The sequence below is a fragment of the Sus scrofa genome, chromosome 15 (assembly GCF_054392235.1).
Source record: "Sus scrofa isolate SSC_HxYL_T2T_F1_AM1 chromosome 15, Sscrofa_HxYL_maternal_Yorkshire_Landrace_v2.0, whole genome shotgun sequence".
NCBI lineage: Eukaryota > Metazoa > Chordata > Mammalia > Artiodactyla > Suidae > Sus > Sus scrofa.
Window position 1 is genome coordinate 124,006,294 of NC_139397.1, and position 21,939 is coordinate 124,028,232.

The window sequence follows — 21,939 nt, forward strand, 5'->3', positions numbered from 1 at the left end:
AATGAGCATTTATTAGCAAACTGGAACAACCGTGTTAATGCAAACTCTTCTGTAAGTTCGATGAAGTCCTAACTCCCTGACTTGCTATACCTTGAATAAAATGTCCTTTTCAGAGGAGTTCTCTTGTGGCTCAGTGGGTTAAAGATACGGCGTTGTCACTGCAGAGCAGTGGCTCTGGTCGCTGCTGTGGCGTGGGTTTGATCTCTGGCTGGGAAACTTCCACATGCCTCAGGTGCACCCAGAGTGTTCTCTTGAGGCAGCTGTAGCAACATTTTAGAAGCAAGATTCAGCTACGCTCAGAACCAGTGCCAGGAAACAGACAGCCTCCTAAGCTAGTGGATGTTGCAGATCACTGACCCAGACTCCAGCTTCAGGCCACAGATTTCACTGGAGTCTTCTTTTTTTTTTTTTTTTTAAAGTGAGACATAGTTGATTTACAGTATATTAGTTTTAGGTGTACAACATAGTGATTCAAAATTTTTATCCATCTATCTTGCTTTTTAGGGCTGCACCTGCGGCATATGGAAATTCCCAGACTAGGGGTCGAATCAGAGCTGTTGCCACTGGCCTGTGCCACAGCCACAGCAACACAGCCACTGGCCTGAGCCACGTCTGCAACCTACACCACAGCTCACGGCAATGCCGGATCCTCAACCCACTGAGCAGTGCCAGGGATTGAACCCGAGTCCTCTTGGTTACTAGTCAGGTTCGTTATTGCTGAGCCACAATGGCAACTCCCTATACCCCATTTATAGTTATTATAAAATATTGGCTATATTCCCTGTGTTGTGCAATATATCCTTGCAGCTTATTTATTTGATGCATAATTGTATGTACCTCTTGCCCCTATCTTGCCCTTCCTCCCTTCCTTGTCCCCACTGGTAACCAGTAGTTTGTTCTCTCTGTCTGTGAGTCTGTTTTTGCTTGTTTGTTTGTTTTTTGTTGTCATTATATTCACTACTACTTGGTTTTATTTATTTTTTATTTTTTTAATAATGATTTTAATTTTTTCCATTATAGGTGATTTACAATGTTCTGTCAATTTTATACTGCACAGCAAGGTGACCCAGTCACACATACATATATACATTCTTTTTTCTCACATTTTCATGCTCCATCACAAGTGACCATAGTTCCCAGTGCTATGTAGTAGTATCTCATTGCTTATCCATTTCAAAGGCAATAGTTTGTATCTGTTAACCCCAAATTCCTAGTCCATCCCTCTCCCTCCCCCTCCCCCTTGGCAACCGCAAGTCCGTTCTCCATGTCCATGGTTTTCTTTTCTGTGGAAAGGTTCATTTGTGCCATATATTAGATTCCAGATATAAGTGAAATCATACGGTATTTGTCTTTCTATACTTCACTTAGTATGAGAGTCACTAGTTCCATTCACGCTGCTGCAGATGGCATTATTTTGTTCTTTTTTGCGTCTGAGTAGTATTCCATTGTGTATATATACCACATCTTCTTAATCCATTCATCTGTGTATGGACGTTTAGGTTGTTCTCATGTCTTGGCTATTGTGAATAGTGCTGCAATGAACATGTGGGTACATGTGTTGGTTTTATTTTTTGGATTCCACATATAAGTGATAACATACAGTATTTGTCTTTCTCTGTCTGACTTATTTCACTAAGTATAATACCCTCCAGGCCCACCCATATTGCCTCTCTCTGCTTCATTTAGTTTTACTTCTGGGGTCTTAGCTTCATCTGTCATTTGGAACGTGCTCCTCTGCTGTCTCATTTTGCCTAATTTTTTTTTTTTTTTTTTTTTTTTTTTTTTTGTCTTCTAGGGCCGCTCCCATGGCATATGGAGGTTCCCAGGCTAGGGGTTGAATTGGAGCTGCAGGCGCCAGCCTACACCAGAGCCACAGCAATGGGGGATCCAAGCTGCGTCTGCAACTTACACCACAGCTCAGGGCAATGCTGGATCCCCAACCCACTGAGCAAGGCCACGAATCCAACCTGCAACCCCATGGTTCCTAGTCGGATTCGTTAACCACTGCACCACGACGGGAACTCCGAATTTGCTGTTTTTATTTCTGTGTGTCTGGTAGGTTGGTTATGTTTCTTGACCTTGGAGAAATGGCTTTTTGTAGGTGTCTTATGGGTCCCAGCAGCACACTCCCCTCTGGTCACTGGAGCTATATGCTCTAGGCCTGCCCCCGCTGAGGGCTGTGTGGGTCCTACTGTTGTGGTGGGGTGAGTACAGAGGCTTGGCTGGCCCTGAGACCCATTGGTGGCCAGGTCCTGCCTTATGCAGAGGCTGTTGGCAGCTGGTTGGCAGGGCCAGATCATGAGGCTGGCTGTGGAACCCTAGAGGTCCCTGGGCCTAGTGCTTGCTCACTGGTGGGTGGAACTGGGTCCTGGGGTCTCAGCACAGGACCCATGGATCCCAGAGCTATTGTCAGACTCCTGGTGGGTAGGGCAAGTCCTTAAGACAGCTGGCTGCAGGGTCCAGAGTGTCCCGAAGCTTGTGTTGGCCTGCTGGTGAGCAGAGCTAGGGAACAGCCCATCTCAGGGCTTGTGCTGACCTGCTAGTGGGTTGGCTGGGTCTTCAGGCTGTGGGAACTGGAGACCCAGCCAACCTTGGGGCTGGTGTTCACCTGCTGGGGTGAGGCTGGTCTGGAGGCAAGAACAGGCTTGCTGGTAGGTGGAGCCAGGGATGCTGGGGCTAGTGCCTCCCCACTGGTGTGTGAAGCTGGGTCCTTGTGTCTCCGGCTGCAGAGTCCTGGGAGTCCTGGGTCTAGTGGTGTGTGACCTTGCGTCCTAGGTCCTCTGGTGGGCAGGGTCATGTCTAAGAGTGGCTATGGGCTCAGGGGACCTTAAGGCAGTCTGTCTGCTGGTGCTTGGGGCTGTGTCTTCACTCACTTAGTTGCTTGGCCTGAGGTACGGGTGCCTACAGGAGGTGGGTGGGCGCAGGGCTTGGTCCTGATGCTAACAAGCTAGAGGAAGGATTTCAAAACGGCGCTTGCCAGCACCAGTGTCCATGTGGTAGAACAAGCTCCCCTAAACAGCTGCCACTAGTGTCTGTGTCCCTAAGGTAAGCAAAGTTGCCTCCTGCCTCTCCAAGAGACTCTCCAAGATCAGCATGTAGGTCTGATTCAGACTCCTTTCAAATGACTGCTACTGCCCTGGGCTCCTGAGCCTGTGAGCTTATGCGTGTGCCCTTTAAGAGTGGAGTCTGTTTCCACAGTCCATCTGTTTCTGGCTCTCCCAAGAGTAAGCTTCACTGACCTTCAAAGTCAAACATCCTGGGGCCTCATCTCCCAGTGCAGGACCCCCAGGCTAAGGAGCCCAATGTGGGGTTCAGACCCCCGTGCTCCTTGGGGAGAACTGCTGCAAATGTAATTATTCTCCTATTTATGAGTTGCCCACCAGGGTGTATGGGTCTGGCCTGTACTGCGATTCCTCTCCTCTTACTTGTCTCGTGGTTCCTTCTTTATAGCTTTGTAGGTCTTCGTAGATACTTTCTGGTAGGTTCTGGCCTTTTTCGTTGATGGTTGTTCTGTAAATAGGTGTAACTTTGGTGTGCTTGTGAGAGGAGGTGAGCTCAGGGTCTTCCTGTTACCCCTCTGGGGTCCTTGCCCCAGCCAAGACCCCTTGTCTCAGTTAAGGAGGTTCTTTTTCCAATCGGATTCACAGCCAATTACAAAACCAATGCTGAGACTGGAATAGCTCAAGCTTTAGTCAATGGCCAAAGAAATGAAGACAAGAGGATCTAGTTTGCAAATAAACTTCTCAACCCAATCTGGGTACAGGCACCATATATATATATGAGGGTTGAGGTGAAAGGGAGGGACTTGAAAATAGTAGGAGGAATATTCACGACTTGTCTGAGAACAGGAGTGTGATTTGGACCTGGAACTGTTGTGACACTTCTTTTCAGTCCTTGTAAGGTCTTTTCAAGTTGTCTTGGCCATTGTCAACTGTCATGGGCTGGTGGGTGTGTCATTTAGAATGCTAGCTAACGCATTACAATGAGCATGTGATGAGACTCAAGATCCACCAAGTCCGGTCTTCCGCCATCTTGGGCGTAGTTTGTTCTAACTGTTCTTGTTTTTCTCTTTGCAGCTTCCTCCTGAAACTTGGATAAGAGCAGTTGGTTTCCATTTGAGGGTGGGGCAGAGGCATGACTCTGAGGCAACAGCCTTGGTAACATTCCTTTGGTGCCATCTTGGCTGATCTCTAACTGCAAACATTTTAAATTGTACTTCAGCCTGTTTGGATCCCTTGTCAGTTTTTCCTTTGGGGGGAACCTATCTCTAAGAGCTCTTTGTAAATTAAAAAAATCAGCCCTTTGTTATATAAGCTATAAATATTTTCCTGAGTTGCCACCGTTTTAATTTTTTTATTTTTATTTATTTATTTGTCTTTTTGCCATTTCTTGGGCTGCTCCTGTGGCATGTGGAGGTTCCTAGGCTAGGGATCTAATTGGAACTGCAGCCGCCGGCCTACGCCAGAGTCACAGCAACATCAGATCCGAGCCGCATCTGCGACCTACACCACAGCTCATGGCAACGCTGGATCCTTACTTAACCCACTGAGTAAGGCCAGGGATCGAACCTGCAACCTCATGGTTCCTAGTCGGATTCGTTAACCACTGAGCCACGATGGGAACTCTGCCACCGTTTTTAAATTGAGGTATAGTTGATGTACAATATTATGTAAGTTTCAACATACAACATAGTGATTCACAATTCTTAAAGGTTATATTCCATTTACGGTTATTATAAAATTTTGGCTATATTTCCCGTGTTGCATTATATATCCTCATGGTTTATTTATTTTATACATAGTAGCTTGTACCTCTTAACTGCCTATCTCTACCTTGTCCCTCCCCCTTTCCCTCTCTCTGCTGAGCTGCCCTTTGTTGAATCATTTGTGGCCTTGGAAAAATGTTTGATTTCTTCTTCTTTTCCTTCTCCTCCTCCTCCTTCTTCTGCTTTTAGTTCTTTGTAATGTAGTCAAATGTATCAGTAGCTATTCAGTAAGTACTTATACCTGGGGCAGCAAGAGGAAGGTAGTAGCCTCAGCATCCACTTCCTTGAATGATAGATTAGGAGCCAGGAGGGGAGACCTTAGGCTTTGTGATGTGGGAGTCGGACTGGGGGAAAGGCCAGCAAAAGGGAGGCAAGTTCGGAAACTCTTAGCTTAGCTGTGTTGTTGGGTCGCATGGGAAATATGTGCAATAGCTCTGGAATCAGCTATTATGGGTTCAAATCCCAGGATTAATATTTACAGGATGACTTTCGGGGGGGTGCAGGTAATGAACCTTCCTATGCCTTAGTCTCTTCGTGTAGAAATTATTAATGCTTTATCTAAGGATTAAATGAGGTAAGGTCCTGGCACAGTGCTTGGCAGCAGGTGAGTGCTTCCCAGAAAAGAAAGAGAACTTGGCTTACTTTGTAGGAGAAATAGAAAGGAATAGACTCATGGAGAGACTTGTGGATTGTAGGTGAGTGAGAAAGAGAGGATTGAATGACCCTCTTTCTCATAATGACCATGTTATGAAATAATTACCATATTGTGAAAAAACTGTCCTTTTCCTTGTATGGTATTTTTTTTTTTGGCCATGCTTGTGACATGTGGAAGTTTCTGGGCTAGGGGTCCAACCCAAGTCACAGCAGTGACCCAAGCCACAGCAGTGACATCCTGCTGTACCACCAGGGAACTCCTGAAAACAACAATGAAAAGCTGCAGTTTGGAAGTTCAGCATAGAGACTCTAGAACCAGACGGCTTATTACAATTCCAGCCCAGCCCCTTACTGGGTGTGTGACATGGGTCAAATCCCTGAATGGCTCTCTGCCTTGGTTTCTTCCACCGAAGGTGTGGAATGATAATTATACTTATTTTGTAGATGAAAAATTGAAAAGTGAGTTAATATATGTAAAGCCCCTAGGAAACTATTTGACACAGAGTATGTACCTAAAAAAATTCGTTATTGTTAATACTATTAACCATTTTGTACAGTGTATCAGGTGCATTTTTACTATCACCTCACTTGAGTTCTCTGAGATACTTGTTCCTTTCAATATGCATCCACCTATGGCTAAGATGCTGTTCCTGATTTCATCAGGTCCTAAATTTGGGGGCTGCCCTTCCATGCTCTGGATCTTTTATATTCTCTGCTAAGCTGATCATATTCTATGTTATTAATAGGTATTGATAACTTCATGTTATTCCGCTCAAGTGACATTTGCATTTTAACAAGAATTTTCAAGACCTTGACTCAAAGGAGTGAGTAATGTGGTTATTTTAGGGATCCTGGCAGAGAGAAATAGCTCTTGGGCTGGGAGAGCTTTCCTAAATTCTAAATTTATATCAAGCCAGCAGCTGCCTACTCTGCTCAGTCAGAATATGGTGTGGGGGTTATATTGGTGATCAGAGAGTGATTTAAATCAGTTAACCAATATTTTTGTCAATAGTTATATGCCAGGAACTGTATTAGGTAACATAGGGAAGAATGTGAAGATGAATAATCCTTGTTTCAAGAAATTTATAATCTAATTGAAGGGCTCAAGATGTGGAAAAACGAAAAAGATACTTATTCTTATCGCCAACGTCAGAACAGACCTGAGAATGTTGCCTACTGGTCAATATACTGGTGTGAGGTCTTGGGGACTGGGTCACATTAGGAACAAAATCACCTAGAAGCTGCACATAAGATCATTTTATTGCAGAACCCAAAGCAAGAGCAACTGCTTAGAAATGGAGCTGGCTCTGCAGTCAGAATCACTGAAGGGGGAGACACTGCACTGAGTTATGCATCAGATGGAGCTTCTGGATGAAGCGCTAACAGAGAGTGAGAGGCTGGAACAGGATGGGAGTGCAGGGCAGGTGAACGTGGGGGATCCATGTAACCTGGTGGGGACCTCGTTCATAGGATCCCTGGCATGCCTTGTGTGGTGAGGGTGGTATCTTAAAGGAACAAAACTGGGATGAACAAATAATGTCTCTTTCCTCATTTGTAACATAAGGAAGGTGGAAACATGTAAGTACTAAGCTCTGGTGGTCTGTAAGATCAATCACTCTACGACCAGCCAAAGACAGTAATAGGTGGTATTCAAATGAAACGTACAGACCCATGGTTCCAAATCATAGCCCACCAGAGTTCTTTTGTTCATTAGCTGCGAAATCTCTCAATTTTCTATTGCTGTCACTTGAATGTGTGAAGAAAATGCAGATTTCTTAGTTCTCCAAAACTGAAGCAGTAGTCTTTACAAGGTAGGAGTAAGAAGAAAGCAAATTTAGCTCAATTCAATGATTTAAACCTAAAGTTAAGCATCTTGAGACAAAGTGACAGCATCTGTTCTCTATTTTTTTCCATTGATTACCAGATCAGCTTTGATGTTCAGCATTTGAAATACCATACTTTTAAAAAAATTATTCTCTATTTTTAATACATCAACGGCAAATCACTTGCCTAACATATAATTCTTTTTTTTTTTGTCTTTTGTCTTTTTTTTTTGTTTGTTGTTGTTGTTGTTGTTGCTATTTCTTGGGCCGCTCCCGAGGCATATGGAGGTTCCCAGGCTAGGGGTTGAATCGGAGCTGTAGCCACCGGCCCACACCAGAGCCACAGCAATGCGGGATCCGAGCCGCGTCTGCAACCTACACCACAGCTCACGGCAACGCCAGATCGTTAACCCACTGAGCAAGGGCAGGGACTGAACCCACAACCTCATGGTTCCTAGTCGGATTCGTTAACCACTGCGCCACGACGGGAACTCCCTAACATATAATTCTTTAACAGGGCCAAAATATAAATGTATTACTGAAAAAAAAAACAAAAGAACTTATGAATATGAAACAATTTAAATAGTTTTTTTGGCCTTTGATCTTTTCGAAAGTTCTTGGGCCAGGGATCAAACCTGCTGCCATAGCAGCGACCTGAGCCACTGCAGTAACAATGCTGGGTCCTTAACCCACCAAGCCACCAGGGAACTCTGGTATTTTCATTTATACCCCTCTTCTTTCCTTTTGCTTCACTCCAAGGTGATTTGGTATATTTGCTTATATAATCTTACGGTGTTGAGTGGAAGGAGTGCTTATTTTCATACACCTATGTCTTCTAAAAACGAAGTGGTTTTTAGTGATATCAGTTATCTGCATGATGAGTGCTGGGCCTGAATGCATTTGAGGGTGAAGCCATTGCCCAGTGTAATTTTGTGTTTTGACCTCTAGTTTGATCAGGGCCCAGGGCTTTCTCTGGCTGACCAGGTCTCACTCCACTCCTGACCAGTACTGTGGAAACCTCCTTAAGTCTGGTTTTGACTCCCATTTGACCCTGGCCCAACAAAATTCTTCCTTCCCATTACACATTCAACTTCTGCCCTGATTAGCTTTTTAAATTCTCAGTCAAATTCACTAGTGAAACCATCTAGTCTTGGACTTTTCAGGTCCAGTGTTTTTCTTTGTCAGGAGATTTTTGATTACTGGTTCAGTCTTTTAAATTATGAAAGCAAAATGTGGAGTTACAAACCAAAGTTACAATAATATTAGCTTTTAGACTAATGATTGTTTTTAAAATGTATTAGTCTTTTAAATCATGTAGAAAATAGGAATTCCTATTATGGCTCAGAGGAAACAAATCTGACTAGTGTCCATGAGGACGCAGGTTTGATCCCTAACCTCGATCAGTTGGTTAAGGATCCAGCATTTCCATGAGCTGTGGTGTTGGTGGCAGACGTGGGCTCGGATCTGATGTGGCTGGTGTTGCCGTGGCTGTGGTGTACGCTGGCGGCTACAGCTCCCACTTGACCCCTAGCCTGGGAACCTCCATATGCTGTGAGTGTGGCCCTAAAAAGACCAAAAGAAATAATCATGCAGAAAATAAAAATTGAATTGTAAGCAACTGTTACACTAATACCACCTTTTATAATCGTTCCTGTATTTACCTTTACTGAGACCTTTTTTTCTTCATACAGTGGAGTGGAGTGTCCTTTCATTTCAACCTGCAGGACTCCCTTTAGCCTTGCTTGCATAACAAGTCTAGTGGTAATAAACTCTCTTTTCTTTTGTCTATCTAGAGATGGACACTTTTTTTCTTCTTCTTCACTTTTAAAGGACAGTTTTCCTCGAGATAGGATTCTTGGTTGACACTTTTTTCTCTTAGCACTCTGAATATGTCAGTGCACTGCCCTCTGGCCTCCAAAGTTTCTAATGAGAAATAAGATGATTATCTTCTTACATGTGATATGTTGCTTCTGTCTTACTGATTTCAACATTCTTTCTTTGTCTTTTGACCAGTTTGATTTTAATATGTCACAGTGTGGGTCTCTGAGTTCATTCAACTTGGAATTTATTGAACTTCCAGGATGTTTAAATTCGTGTCATCCATCAAATTTGGAAAGTTTTCAGCTGTCATTTATTTAAATGTTTTCTCTCCTCCTTTCTCTCTCTCTCTTCTCCTTTTCAGACATTCTCAGTGCATGTGCTGCTCTGCTGGATGGTGTCCCACAGTCCCTTTGGCACTTTTCAGCTTTTTTCAGTCTTGTTTCTTTCTATTCCTTAGATTTTCATAATTTCTATTGTCCTTTCTTCAAGTTTGCTGCCTATTCTGCCGACTCAAACCTGCCTTTGACTCCCTTTAGTGAATTTTTCATTTCAGTTATTGTACGTCTCAGCTCAAGAATTTCTTTTTAGGTTTATTTTAGGTTTTTTGTTTATATTTTATTTTAATTATTTTATTTTGTCTTTTTAGAGCTGAACCCATGACATATGGAAGTTTCCAGACCAGGGGTTTAATTGGAGCTGTAGCTGTGGGCCTACACCACAGCCACAGCAATGCTGGATCTGAGCCGCATCTGTGACTACACCACAGCTCATGGAAATGCCGGATCCTTAATCCACTGAGCAAGGTCGGGGATCAAACCCGCATCCTCATGGATACTAGTTGGGTTTGTTATCACTGAGCCACAATGGGAACTCCCAGTTTTCCATTTATTGATATTTCCATTTTGTCCATACATCATTTTTTAAAACTTTCTCTATATCTCCCCTTAATTCTTTGAGAATTTTTGAGCAGTTTCTTTTAAAGTATTTTCCTACTACAAACACTTGTTTTGATCTGCTAGCAAGTCTTTTTCAGAGGCAGTTTCTGTTGGCTTACTTTTTTCTCTTTGAATGGGCTATATTTTCTGTTTTTTTATGTGACCAGTGATTTTTTTTTGGTTGTTAAAAACTGAATAAATTGAATCTAATTATATGATAACGCTGGAAATCAGATTCTTCTCCTTCTCTAGGGTTTACTGTTTTTTTTTTTTTAAATTTATTATTATTATAGGCTGTCTGGACCAAATTTCAGCCTGAGATGTATGTAAACAAAGTCTTCTCAGATCTTTTCAAAGCATGTGCTTCTGCCTGGGCATATATGGTGACTCTCTAATTTCCCCTGCATATGTGGTTGCTTTTGAATGCCCTTGTATTTAGTGTATTGCTCCCAAAAGAAGGAGAAAAGAAAAATGAAAGAGGTGGAAAAGATGCTAGCTTTTTAAAATTTAATTTTTTTGGGGGGGGAGCAGCAACACCAACAATGTTTATTTAAGAACACATTTTATGGATCCCACACAGATATCCCTTTGGCTAGACTCTGCCTGATGATAAACTAGTGTAAACTGGGTTAATTTTATTTTTCTCTTCAATCTCCCCAAAAGGTTACACTTTCTTTTCTTTTCCATATAGTTATTCCCATGATATTTTATTTTTTAAATTAATTTTTTTAAAATTTTATAATACTCAATGAATTTTATTACATTTATAGTTGTAAGGTGCTAGCTTTTAAAGCTCCATAGAAATAACTTCATCCCTAGTTAGTGGTTTGCAACAATAAAGAGAGGCATGACAGCAGTGACTGCTGCTTTTTGTTTGCACCTCTGTGATCAGAAATCACTGATCACGTATCAGAGCACTTTGGTGTTTGGTGTGTGGTTTTTTCCCCCTCATCCTGGCTCCCATAATTTGTATACAAGGTGCTCTCAGAACACTTCACAGCTTCCTGCCATGGGGCTGTAGGGTGGAGGATGGGTAGCTGCTACTGTGCCAAGAGCTAAATGGACTGAAATGAACCACAGTTTACTGTCTAAGATTTTCTATGGAAGTTTCGAGCTCCATAGACTCCAGAGTTCCCAAAAATGCTGCATCAGATGAGATTCTGTCTGTGCAATTTTTTTCTGGGTGAGGAGACTGCTTCCTGGTGTATCCTACTTGACCATCTTCCCAGGACTCTCTAGCCTCTTAAGGATAACTAAAATTTGGAATTCATAAAAGGAGATGATTAGAATGTCCATAGAGTTTGGAAGGGCTGATCTTTATTCCCCCCACCCCCATGGTATACAGCTGCTTGGTGTGTGATTTCAGTTCCCAGACCAGGGATTGAACCCAGGCCATAGTGGTGAAAGTGCCAAATCCTAACCACTAGACCACCAGGGAGCTCTCCGGAAGGAGGGCTCTTTATGAGTGCATAATCAGTTCTGACTTGAATTGGTTCATTCATTTAATACCTACATCCATTCATTTAATATGTATTTATTAACATATATGAAAAATTACCACTAGGGTTTCCCTTTGTTAGATTTTTTTTTCCTTGTATCGTCATGTTGATTATTCTTCTCAAATTCTTTTTCCATGGGAAATTAGAAATGAATCAGGTAAATGGGCTGCCATAAAAAATATTTGAGATGTGCCAATATAGCTCATACATCAGTGGCTGAATTGCTTTGGAAAGGTTTACTTGTATTTTAGAGTAGAAAGATGGTATAAAAACTTCAGCTTCCATTTGATTCAGTTACCGCTTTGGAGAAGCATGACCTGGCCAGGGCTGAGGCCATTGGGACTGAGAGATAGATTGGGGCCTCCCATCCCAATTGGCTGGGGAATCTGAAGTGAGACATGTACATAAAGCTGAAAACCATTGTGGAGTTCTGAGATTCAGGAGGTCATGAGGCAAGCTCTGGGGGTAGCCACATTTGAAGGGAACTCGGGGCAGGGAGGGCAGCCTTCTGTGATGTCACATCCTCTGGGGAGTGGTCAGGAGCTTTGATGCTGTGAGTGTGAAGCTGGATGCTGTCTGTTAAGACAGATCAGTAGAGCCAGACAATATGATGCACTTAGTTACTCTCCTTCCAGTCCAGGTGAGCTGTCACCTTCCCTTGCTCTGTCTTCATGCCTTGGCTCAATTGTATTTAGAAAAGCCAGGTTATTGCAGTCAGGCTAGCTGCAGAAAGGGAGATAGATCTCCTAGTATATTCTTTACCAACCTCACCCCCACAAGTCAGTTCGCTGTTAAATCCTCATTTTCTGAATTGTTGAACTTCCTCCACTGGGTATTCAGAAATCCTGAGGTACTCCCCCAGAGGAAGACTTTGTGTTTTTTGTTTGTTTTTTCCTTTTAGGGCTGCACTTGTGGCATATGGAAGTTCCCAGGCTAGGGGTCAAATCAAAGCAAGAGTTGCTGACCACAGCCACAGCTCAGGGCAATGCTGAATCCTTAACCCACTGAGCGAGGCCAGGGATCAAATCTGCATCCTCATGGATACTAGTTGGGTTCATTACTGCGGAACAATAATGGGGACTCCGTGTTTTTTTTTTTTTTTAAATTAAGGTACAGTTGCTTTACAATGTTCTGTCAATTTCTGTTGTACAGCAAAGTGACCCAGTCATACATACATATTCATTCTTTTCCCCACATTATCATGTTCTATCATGTTCTATCACAAAAGGATATTGGTTCCTGTGTTATACAGCAGGACTTCATTGCTTATCCATTCTAAATGTAATAGTTTTCCTCTGCTAACCCCAAACTCCCTGTCCATCCCCCTCCCTCCCCCTCCCTCTTGGCAACCACAAGTCTGTTCTCCATGTCTGTGAGTCTGTTCAGAGGAAGACTTTGGATATTGGCTGGTCTACTTCCAGGAGAAGCAAGATTCAAGAAACATCACTCCCTTGATCTTGCATGTCTGTATGTAACTATAGTTAGCCTAGAGAGCCAGGGACTTGGCTGTCTTCTCCTGGAAATACAGCTGCAGTCCCTACACCCTTCATTCTGAATGTTGTGCTGAGACTGAGGCCACCTGTCCCTATATCTGTATTTTTCTCTCAAAGAGCTGAGTGATTGCCTTGAACAGCTGTGGGTATTTGTGTTTTATTTTTATAAGCCCTAAGCAACCGAGTGAAAAGCAAACCCAATTATGTCATTGAGTCTTTTAATATGTATGAACAGAATAGCAGAAAATGGAGTTAGCCATGGCAAATACAAGGTTTGCATAGAAGAAGAAACACTGAATTTTACTGGGAAATCAGTGAACAAAGAGGCAAAATGTTTGCTTTTTGGGGGGAAGACTATTTTTATTTTGTTGATGTTCATGTAGTTAAACCATCTTTCTGCAAAGTCTCTTTAAATCCTACAAACACTGACTTTATCAATACAAGATGGAAGAGGAGGTGTGGTTGGAAGACATACTACATAGAAGTCTAGCAAAGAGAATTAGATTTTTATATGCAGTAACCTTACAGGTTTGTTTGCTCTTGGGCTGTTTAAAATAACTTTCCATTTTTTCATTGAATTTTATATCCCTCTGAAAAGCTATTTGTAGCATCATAGCAGTAAGTCAAGTATTTAGAGAGCTAGGGAGTTCCCTGGTGGCTGAGTGGTTAAGGACTGGATGTTGTGACTGACTCAGATTCCATCACTAGCCCAGGAATTTCTGTATGTAGTGGGTGCAGGCAAAAAAAAAAAAAAAAAAAAGAGAGAGAGAGAGAGAGAGAATTTACAGAGCTGGAGCCTTTTTTTCTGGCATTTATTATTTTTTTGTCTTTTCTAGTGCCGCACCCATGGCATATGGAAGTTCCCAGGCTAGGGGTCAAATCGGAGCTGTAGCCACCAGCCTATGCCACAGCCACAGCAACTCGGGATCTGAGCTGCATCTGCAAGCTACACCACAGCTCACAGCAATGCCAGATCCTTAACCCACTGATCGAGGCCAGGCATCGAACCTGCAACTCATGGTTCCTAGTCAGGCTCATTAACTATGGCCACAAAGGGAACTCCCTGGCATTCATTTTAAATGTCAGAGAGACTTTGGTCAGTATTATTGGAGAATCTTTAAATCAGTGTTACGGAGAAGACAGCTATTATGTAGCATCTTTTTTGGAATTACAAGTCTCTCTCTCTCTCTCTTTTTTTTTTTTTTTTGGTTGCTTTTTAGGGCCAAACCTGTGGCATAGGGAGGCTCCCAGGCTAGGGGTCAAATTGGAGCTGTAACCACTGGCCTACACCATAGCCGTAGCAACTTGGGATCTGAGCTGCGTCTGTGACCTACACCTCAGCTCATGGCATCACCAGATCCTTAACCCACTGAGTGAGGCCAGGGATCAAACCTGTGTCCTCAAGGATATCAGTTGGGTTTGTTAACCACTGAGCCACGAAGGGAACTCTGGAATTACAAGTCTCTTTTATCTTTGATGGCTGCATTTAGTGGTGGTAGTGATGAGTGATAAAATTTTGGGAGGTTAAATACGTGGACTTTCCAATCTTCATATGAAAACTCACAAAAGCCTTCTACCCCCAAAAAATTGTCACAAAATTTGGAACATTTTGATCTCTTTTCCTCCTTATTTTCCTTCTTATTTTAAAGTGAATCCAGTTTATCGCAGTTATATTTTTCCTCTTTATTACAAAAATGCTATTTAATTATTGCTTTTAAAACATTAGAAAATACAGAAAAACGAAAATCTTATTTCAAAGGGTAAATGTTTTAAGTATCTTTCTTAGTCCTGGCCCAGATTTGTGTGTGTGTGTGTTTTCGTAATGGAGACCCTATTGTACGTACAATTTTGTATTCTTTAAAAAATTAAATGTTGGAGTTCCCTTTGTGGCTCAGCAGTAACAAACCTGACCAGTATCCATGAGGAATGAGGGTTTGATCCCTGGCCTCGCTCAATGGCTTAAGGATCTGGTGTTGCTGTGGCTGCAGTGTAGGCTGGCAGCTGTAGTTCTGATTCGACCCCTAGTCTGGGAACTTCCATATGCTGTCAGTGCAGTCCTAGAAAGACTAAAAAAAAAAAAAAAAAAAAAAAAAAAAATTGTGTCATAAGCTTTCTCTAATGTTATCAAAAAAATTCTGTAAGAAACTTTACCACTTTCTCTTTTACTTCTCTTTCCCTACCCTTCCATTCTCTTCCTTAAAAAGTACTGGTTTTCTTACTTTTGTCTTTCTTCCTTCCTTCTTCTTCAGAATGTTATTAAGAAATGTTTGCTTTTGGACAAAACAGACTAGGGACTGGATTCCCCCTGGAGGCTATGAGGAGGTGGCATCATGAGCCCAAGGAAGCTGCAGCAGTTGGCATTCATGGGGCTCAGTAGCAAAGAGGAGAGGACTGTACAGAAATAAAGCGCTAAAAGTCTGCAGAGCATCCTCTTTGGGTTTTCACTTGAATACTGAATAGCATATGTGTGCGAGGTAACTGCTCAAGTTTGGGGAAAGAACTACCTAAAAGGATTAGAAGGAGAAATCATGGGGATTCACGTAGCCCCTGGGAGAGTTTGTATCCCCACCAGCAAGAATGGGTAGCTGTCGTTAGCTATGGATGTCAGCGTACTCGGAGGGATAATGCTGTGTAGCACTGGGACAAAATTAGCTCTTGATCAAAAGCTGTTCTGGCCCCACATAAAAAAAGCAGAAAAGCAAGCCTTGAAAAAATAAAACTTTTTCCAAGTATCTTTATTATAAGAACAAAGCTCAAGAATATTTGTAGAGGGAGTTCCCATCGTGGCTCAGTGTTAACAACCCCGGCTAGTATCCGTGAGGACGCAGGTTCGATCCCTGGCCTCGCTCAGTGGGTTAAGGATCTAATGTTGCCGTGAGCTGTGGTGTAGGTTGAAAACGTGGCTTGGATCCAACGTTGCTGTGGCTGTGGCTCAGGCCGGCAGCTGCAGCTCCTGTTTGACTCCTAGCCTGGGAACCTCCGTATGCTATGGGAGTGGCCCTAAAAAAAAAAAAAAAAAGACTATTTGTAGAAATGTGGGGGAGGAGTTCCCGTTGTGGTGCAGTGGTTAATGAATCCGACTAGGAACCATGAGGTTGCGGGTTCGGTCCCTGGTCTTGCTCAGTGGGTTAAGGATCCAGTGTTGCCGTGAGCTGTGGTGTGGGTTGCAGACGGGGCTCGGATCCTGCGTTGCTGTTGCTGTGGCTGTGGCGTAGGCCAGTGGCTATGGCTCAGATTCGACCCCTACCTAGGGAATCTCCATATGCCGAGGGAGCGGCCCTAGAAAAAAGGCAAAAAGACAAAAAAAAAAAAAAAAAGGAAATGTGGAGGAAAAATCCACCACCTGACAAAGTAAAATTAGCAATGTTTGATATCCAATAAAAAAAATGACCACATATACAAGAAAGTAGGAAAATGTGAACCATAATGGAAAAAGGTCAATCAACAGAAATAGATTCAGAAATAACACAGATTATAGACTAGTAGACAAGGACATCAAAATGGATGTTGTAATTATATTTCATATATTTAGGAAGGTAGGTTAAAGTATGAATAATTAGGGAGAGTCATGAAAAAAATTTTTTTAACTCAAAACAAACTTCTAAAGATTAAAAATATGTCTGAAATAAAAAATATGTTGGATAGAATTAAGCTTAGTAACTGCAGAAGGAAAGATTAGTGAATTTTAAAACATAGCAATAAAAACTATTAAACTTATTAAACAATAGTTTTTAATGAAATGAATGAAAAAAAGTAAACACAGCTTCAGTGAACTTGGGACAAATTCAGATAGCCTAATACATATGTAATGTGAGGTAAGTGGAGACAGATTTAAAAAAATTCAAATAAATAATGGCTAAAAAGTTTCCAAACCTGATGAAAACTCTAAACCCACAGATCCAAGAAGCTCAATGAACTCCAAGCATAAGATATTTAAAGAAAACTATACTTAGTTATATGATAACCAAATTGCTTAATATCAGTGATAAAGAGAAAAACCATAAAAGCAGGCAGAGAAAAAAGACACATGGAAAGAAGAAGATAAGAATAACCCCAGACTTCTCATTGGAAACAATGCAATTAAAAGAGACAGCAGAGGTGGGAATGTAAACTGTTACAGCCACTATGGAGAACAGTTTGGAGATACCTTAGAAATCTATACATAGAACTTCCATATGACCCTGCAATCCCACTTTTGGGCATCTATCCGGACAAAGCTCGACTTAAAAGAGACACATGCACCCGCATGTTCATTGCAGCACTATTCACAATAGCCAGGACGTGGAAACAACCCAAATGTCCATCGACAGATGACTGGATTCGGAAGATGTGGTATATATACACAATGGATATATACTCAGCCATAAAAAAGGATGACATCATGCCATTTGCAGCAACATGGATGGAACTAGAGACTCTCATCCTGAGTGAAATGAGCCAGAAAGACAAAGACAAATACCATATGATATCACTTATAACTGGAATCTAATATCCAGCACAAATGAACATCTCCTCAGAAAAGAAAATTATGGACTTGGAGAAGAGACTGGTGGCTGCCTGATGGGAGGGGGAGGGAGTGGGAGGGATTGGGAGCTTGGGCTTATCAGACACAACCTAGAATAGATTTACAAGGAGATCCTGCTGAGTAGCACTGAGAACTTTGTCTAGATACTCATGTTGCAACAGAACAAAGGGTGGGGGAAAAAACTGTAACTGCAATGTATACATCTAAGTATAACCTGACCCCCTTGCTGTACAGTGGGAAAAAAAAAAAAAAAAAAAAAAGAGACAGCAGAAACTGGCACAACATTGTAGATCAACTATAGTTTAATTTAAAAAAAGAGACAACTGAATGGAGAAATGTATTATGCTAATGAGTTAAAAGACTAGGTATTAATAAAATGCCAGTTCTCCTTAAATTATAATCCCATTAGGAATCCCAGTAGAGGTTTTTTTATGTTTGTTTTTGTAGCAATTGACAATCTGATTTTCCAATTTATATGGAAATACAAAGGGGCTGGAATAATCAAAAAGCTTTGAAAAAGGAGAAGAAAGTTTGGGGGCTTATAATGCTTACTTTCTTTTCTTTTCTTTTTTTTTTTGCCATTTTCTTGGTCCGCTCCTGCGGCATATGGAGGTTCCCAGGCTAGGGGTCCAATCGGAGCTGTAGCCACCGGCCTATGCCAGAGCCACAGCAACGCGGGATCCGAGCCGCGTCTGCAACCTACACCACAGCTGACGGCAACGCCGGATCGATAACCCACTGAGCAAGGGCAGGGACCGAACCCACAACCTCATGGTTCCTAGTCGGATTCGTTAACCACTGCGCCACGACGGGAACTCCTGGATTTTGAATCTCGGAAATTCCCTGTAAGACTCTGGCCTCAACGGATAGGAAGATCTTAATACGCATCTGGCCTACGCCAGAGCCACAGCAACTCGGGATCCAAGCCAAGTCTGCAACCTACACCGCAGCTTACGGCAACGCCAGATCCTCAACCCACTGAGCGAGGCCAGGGATCGAACCTGCAACCTCATGGTTCCTAGTCGGATTTGTTAACCACTGAGCCATGATAGCAACTCCTTATAATGCTTACTTTCAAAACTTATTATAAAGATACTCTAATTAAGGCAGCGTGATACCAGCATAACATTGAAAAAATTGTAAAGGTCTACAAAAAAAGTGCCTCCAAGGGAGATTGGATATCAGGTAGGAGACTGTGAAACTGAGGTGCAGTCCAAGACCAAGGAGAGCTAGTTTGGCAAGACAAGCTCATGATCAGGTGGCTGACTTGCTGTGGTCCTCACTACAGGAACAGAAAGCCATAGTAATTAAAACAGTATGGTACGGGCATAAAAATAGACACACAGAACCACAGAATAGAGAGTCCAGAAATAAACCCACACATTGACAGTCAACTAGTATTTCACAAAGGATCCAAGAATACTCCATGGGGAAAGGATAGTCTCTTTGATAAATAGTGTTGGGAAAACTAGATAGTTACATGTGAAAGAAAATTTGACTCCTGTCTAACACCGCTCACAAAACTTAACTTGAAATGGGTTAAAGACTTAAATGTAAGACCTAAAATTGTAAAACTGTTGGAAGACAATAGAGAGGAAAACCTCCTTGACCTTGGTCTTGGCAGCAACTTTTTTGGATATGATACCGAAAGCACAAGCAACAAAAGCAAAAATAGGAGTTCCTGTCGTGGCTCAGCAGAAACAAATCTGACTAGCATCGGTGAGGATGTAGGTTTGATCCCTGGCCTTGCTCAGTGGGGTGAGGATCCAGCGTTGCCATGAGCTGTGGTGTAGGTCGCAGACAGGGCTTGGATCTGGTGTTGCTATGGCTGTGGTTTATAGGCCAGCAGCTGCAGCTTCGATTTGCCCCCTAGCCTGGGAACCTCATTGCTGTGGCCCCAAAAGACAAAAAAAAAAAAAAAAAAAAAAAAAAAGCAAAAATAAACAACTGAAAAACTACATTAAACTAAAACTGCACTGCAAAAATGTCAACAAAAGGAAAAGATGAGAGAATGTGTTTGCAAACCATCTATGGGATAAGGTTCATATTTAAAATATATGAGAAACCCATACAACTCAATAGCAAATTATCTGGTATTTAATAATAAACTACACAGTATTGCAATGAAGCAGGAAAGGACAACTTTCCCTAAGGAGGAGAAAATCAGTCAATCAAAAATGATCCAGAAATAGCACAGATTTTGGAATTAGTAGAACAAGACATTGAAGCAGTTATTAGAACTATATTCCATATGAAAAAAAAAATCTTATTTTAAAATGGGTAATCACCTCACACCAGTCAGAATGGCCATCATTAATAAATCCACAAATAACAAGTGCTGGAGGGGCTGTGGAGAAAAGGGAACCCTCCTGCACTGTTGGTGGGAATGGAAACTGGTACAGCCACTATGGAGAACAGTTTGGAGATACCTTAGAAATCTATACATAGAACTTCCATATGACCCCACAATCCCACTCTTGGGCATCTATCCGGACAAAGCTCGACTTAAAAGAGACACATGCACCCGCATGTTCATTGCAGCACTATTCACAATAGCCAGGACGTGGAAACAACCCAAATGTCCATCGACAGATGACTGGATTCGGAAGATGTGGTATATATACACAATGGATATATACTCAGCCATAAAAAAGGATGACATCATGCCATTTGCAGCAACATGGATGGAACTAGAGACTCTCATCCTGAGTGAAATGAGCCAGAAAGACAAAGACAAATACCATATGATATCACTTATAACTGGAATCTAATATCCAGCACAAATGAACATCTCCTCAGAAAAGAAAATTATGGACTTGGAGAAGAGACTGGTGGCTGCCTGATGGGAGGGGGAGGGAGTGGGAGGGATTGGGAGCTTGGGCTTATCAGACACAACTTGGAATAGATTTACAAGGAGATCCTGCTGAGTAGCACTGAGAACTTTGTCTAGATACTCATGTTGCAACAGAACAAAGGGTGGGGAAAAAAAATGTAATTGTAATGTATACATGTAAGGATAACTTGATCCCCTTGCTGTGCAGTGGGAAAATAAAAAAAAAAAAATGGGTAGAGAAACTAAATAGACATTTTCCCAAAGAAGATATATAAAAGGCCAGTAGGGGAGTTCCTGTTGTAGCTCAGAAGATTAAAAACTTGACTAGTATCCATGAGGATGTATGTTCTATCCCTGGCCTCTTCCAGTGGGTTAAGGATCTGGCATTTCCATGAGCCACAGTGTAGGTCACAAATGTGGCTTGGATCCTGCATTGCAATGGCCGTGGTATAGACCAGCAGCTGCAGCTGTCCAATTCGACCCCAACCTGGGAACATCCGTATACTGCAGGTGCAGCCCTATAAATTAAAAAATAAAAAAGGCCAGCAGGTACTTGAAAAGATGCTCAACATCACTAATTATCTGGTAAAGACAAATTAATACCATAATCAGATATCACCTCATACCTGTTAGAATAGCTATTATCCAAAAAGTAAGAGGTAACACTCAAGTATTGATGAAGATGTAGAGAAATTGGAACTTTTGTACACTGTTGATGAGAACATAAAAAGATACAGCCATGACAGAAAACAGTATGAGGTTTCCTGAAAATTAGAATACCATATGATTCAGCAGTCCTACTTCTGGGCTTAGACCTGAAGGAAGTGAAATCAGTGAATCAGGTTGTCTTCATCCACATGTAAATGGATAAAGAAAATGTGATATATATACACAAAGGAATATTATTCAACCTTAAGAAAGGAAATCCTGCCACTGGCAACAACATGGATGGAATTTGAGAACACAACGCTGAGTAAAATAAGTCAGAGAAAAACAAGTACTGTACATTTTTGCTTTTATGTGGAATCTAAAAAAGCCAAACTCATAGGAACAGAGAGTAGAATGGTGGTTGCCAGGGGTGAGGAAAGTGGGGGAGATATTGATCAAAGGGTACAAAGGTCCAGTTATAAGATGAATAAGTTCCGGGGAGCTAGTATACAGCATGTTAGTGCTATATATTAATATTGTTATTGTTAACCATAGTTAACAATATTGTTATGTACTTGAAAGTTGCTAAAAGAATAGATCTCAAATGTTACCCCCCCACACACAATTGCAATTATAGGAGATGTTGTAGGTGTTAACTAACCTTCTTGTAGCTATCATTTCGCAATATGTTCATGTAATCAAGTCATGACTTTGTATACTCTAAACTTTTACAATGTTACATGCCAGTTATATCTTAGTGAAGTTGGATAGATAAATAAATAAATAAATAAATAGGAAGGCTAGAGAAGTCTTCCTTTGAGTAGAAAGCCAATTACTAAAAGTAGAATTGATGCTATTAGAAAATCTTTGGCAAAAATTAGAGAAATAATTAACATTAATGGATAGCAAAGCTAGTGAATGAAAGTGAGGTGAAGAATGAGAT

The 21,939-nt window shown here is 41.7% G+C and overlaps 1 long non-coding RNA gene across 1 annotated transcript in view; it reads left to right on the plus strand.

The window, feature by feature from the left end:
* LOC146396106 (uncharacterized) overlaps window positions 1–16,307 on the plus strand; it is a 271,106-nt gene extending 254,799 nt beyond the window's left edge. The window contains exon 3 of the long non-coding RNA XR_014829120.1: window positions 16,115–16,307. This is a non-coding gene — a long non-coding RNA (uncharacterized LOC146396106). The remainder of the gene's footprint in view (window positions 1–16,114) is intronic.
* The last annotated feature ends 5,632 nt before the right edge of the window (window positions 16,308–21,939 follow it).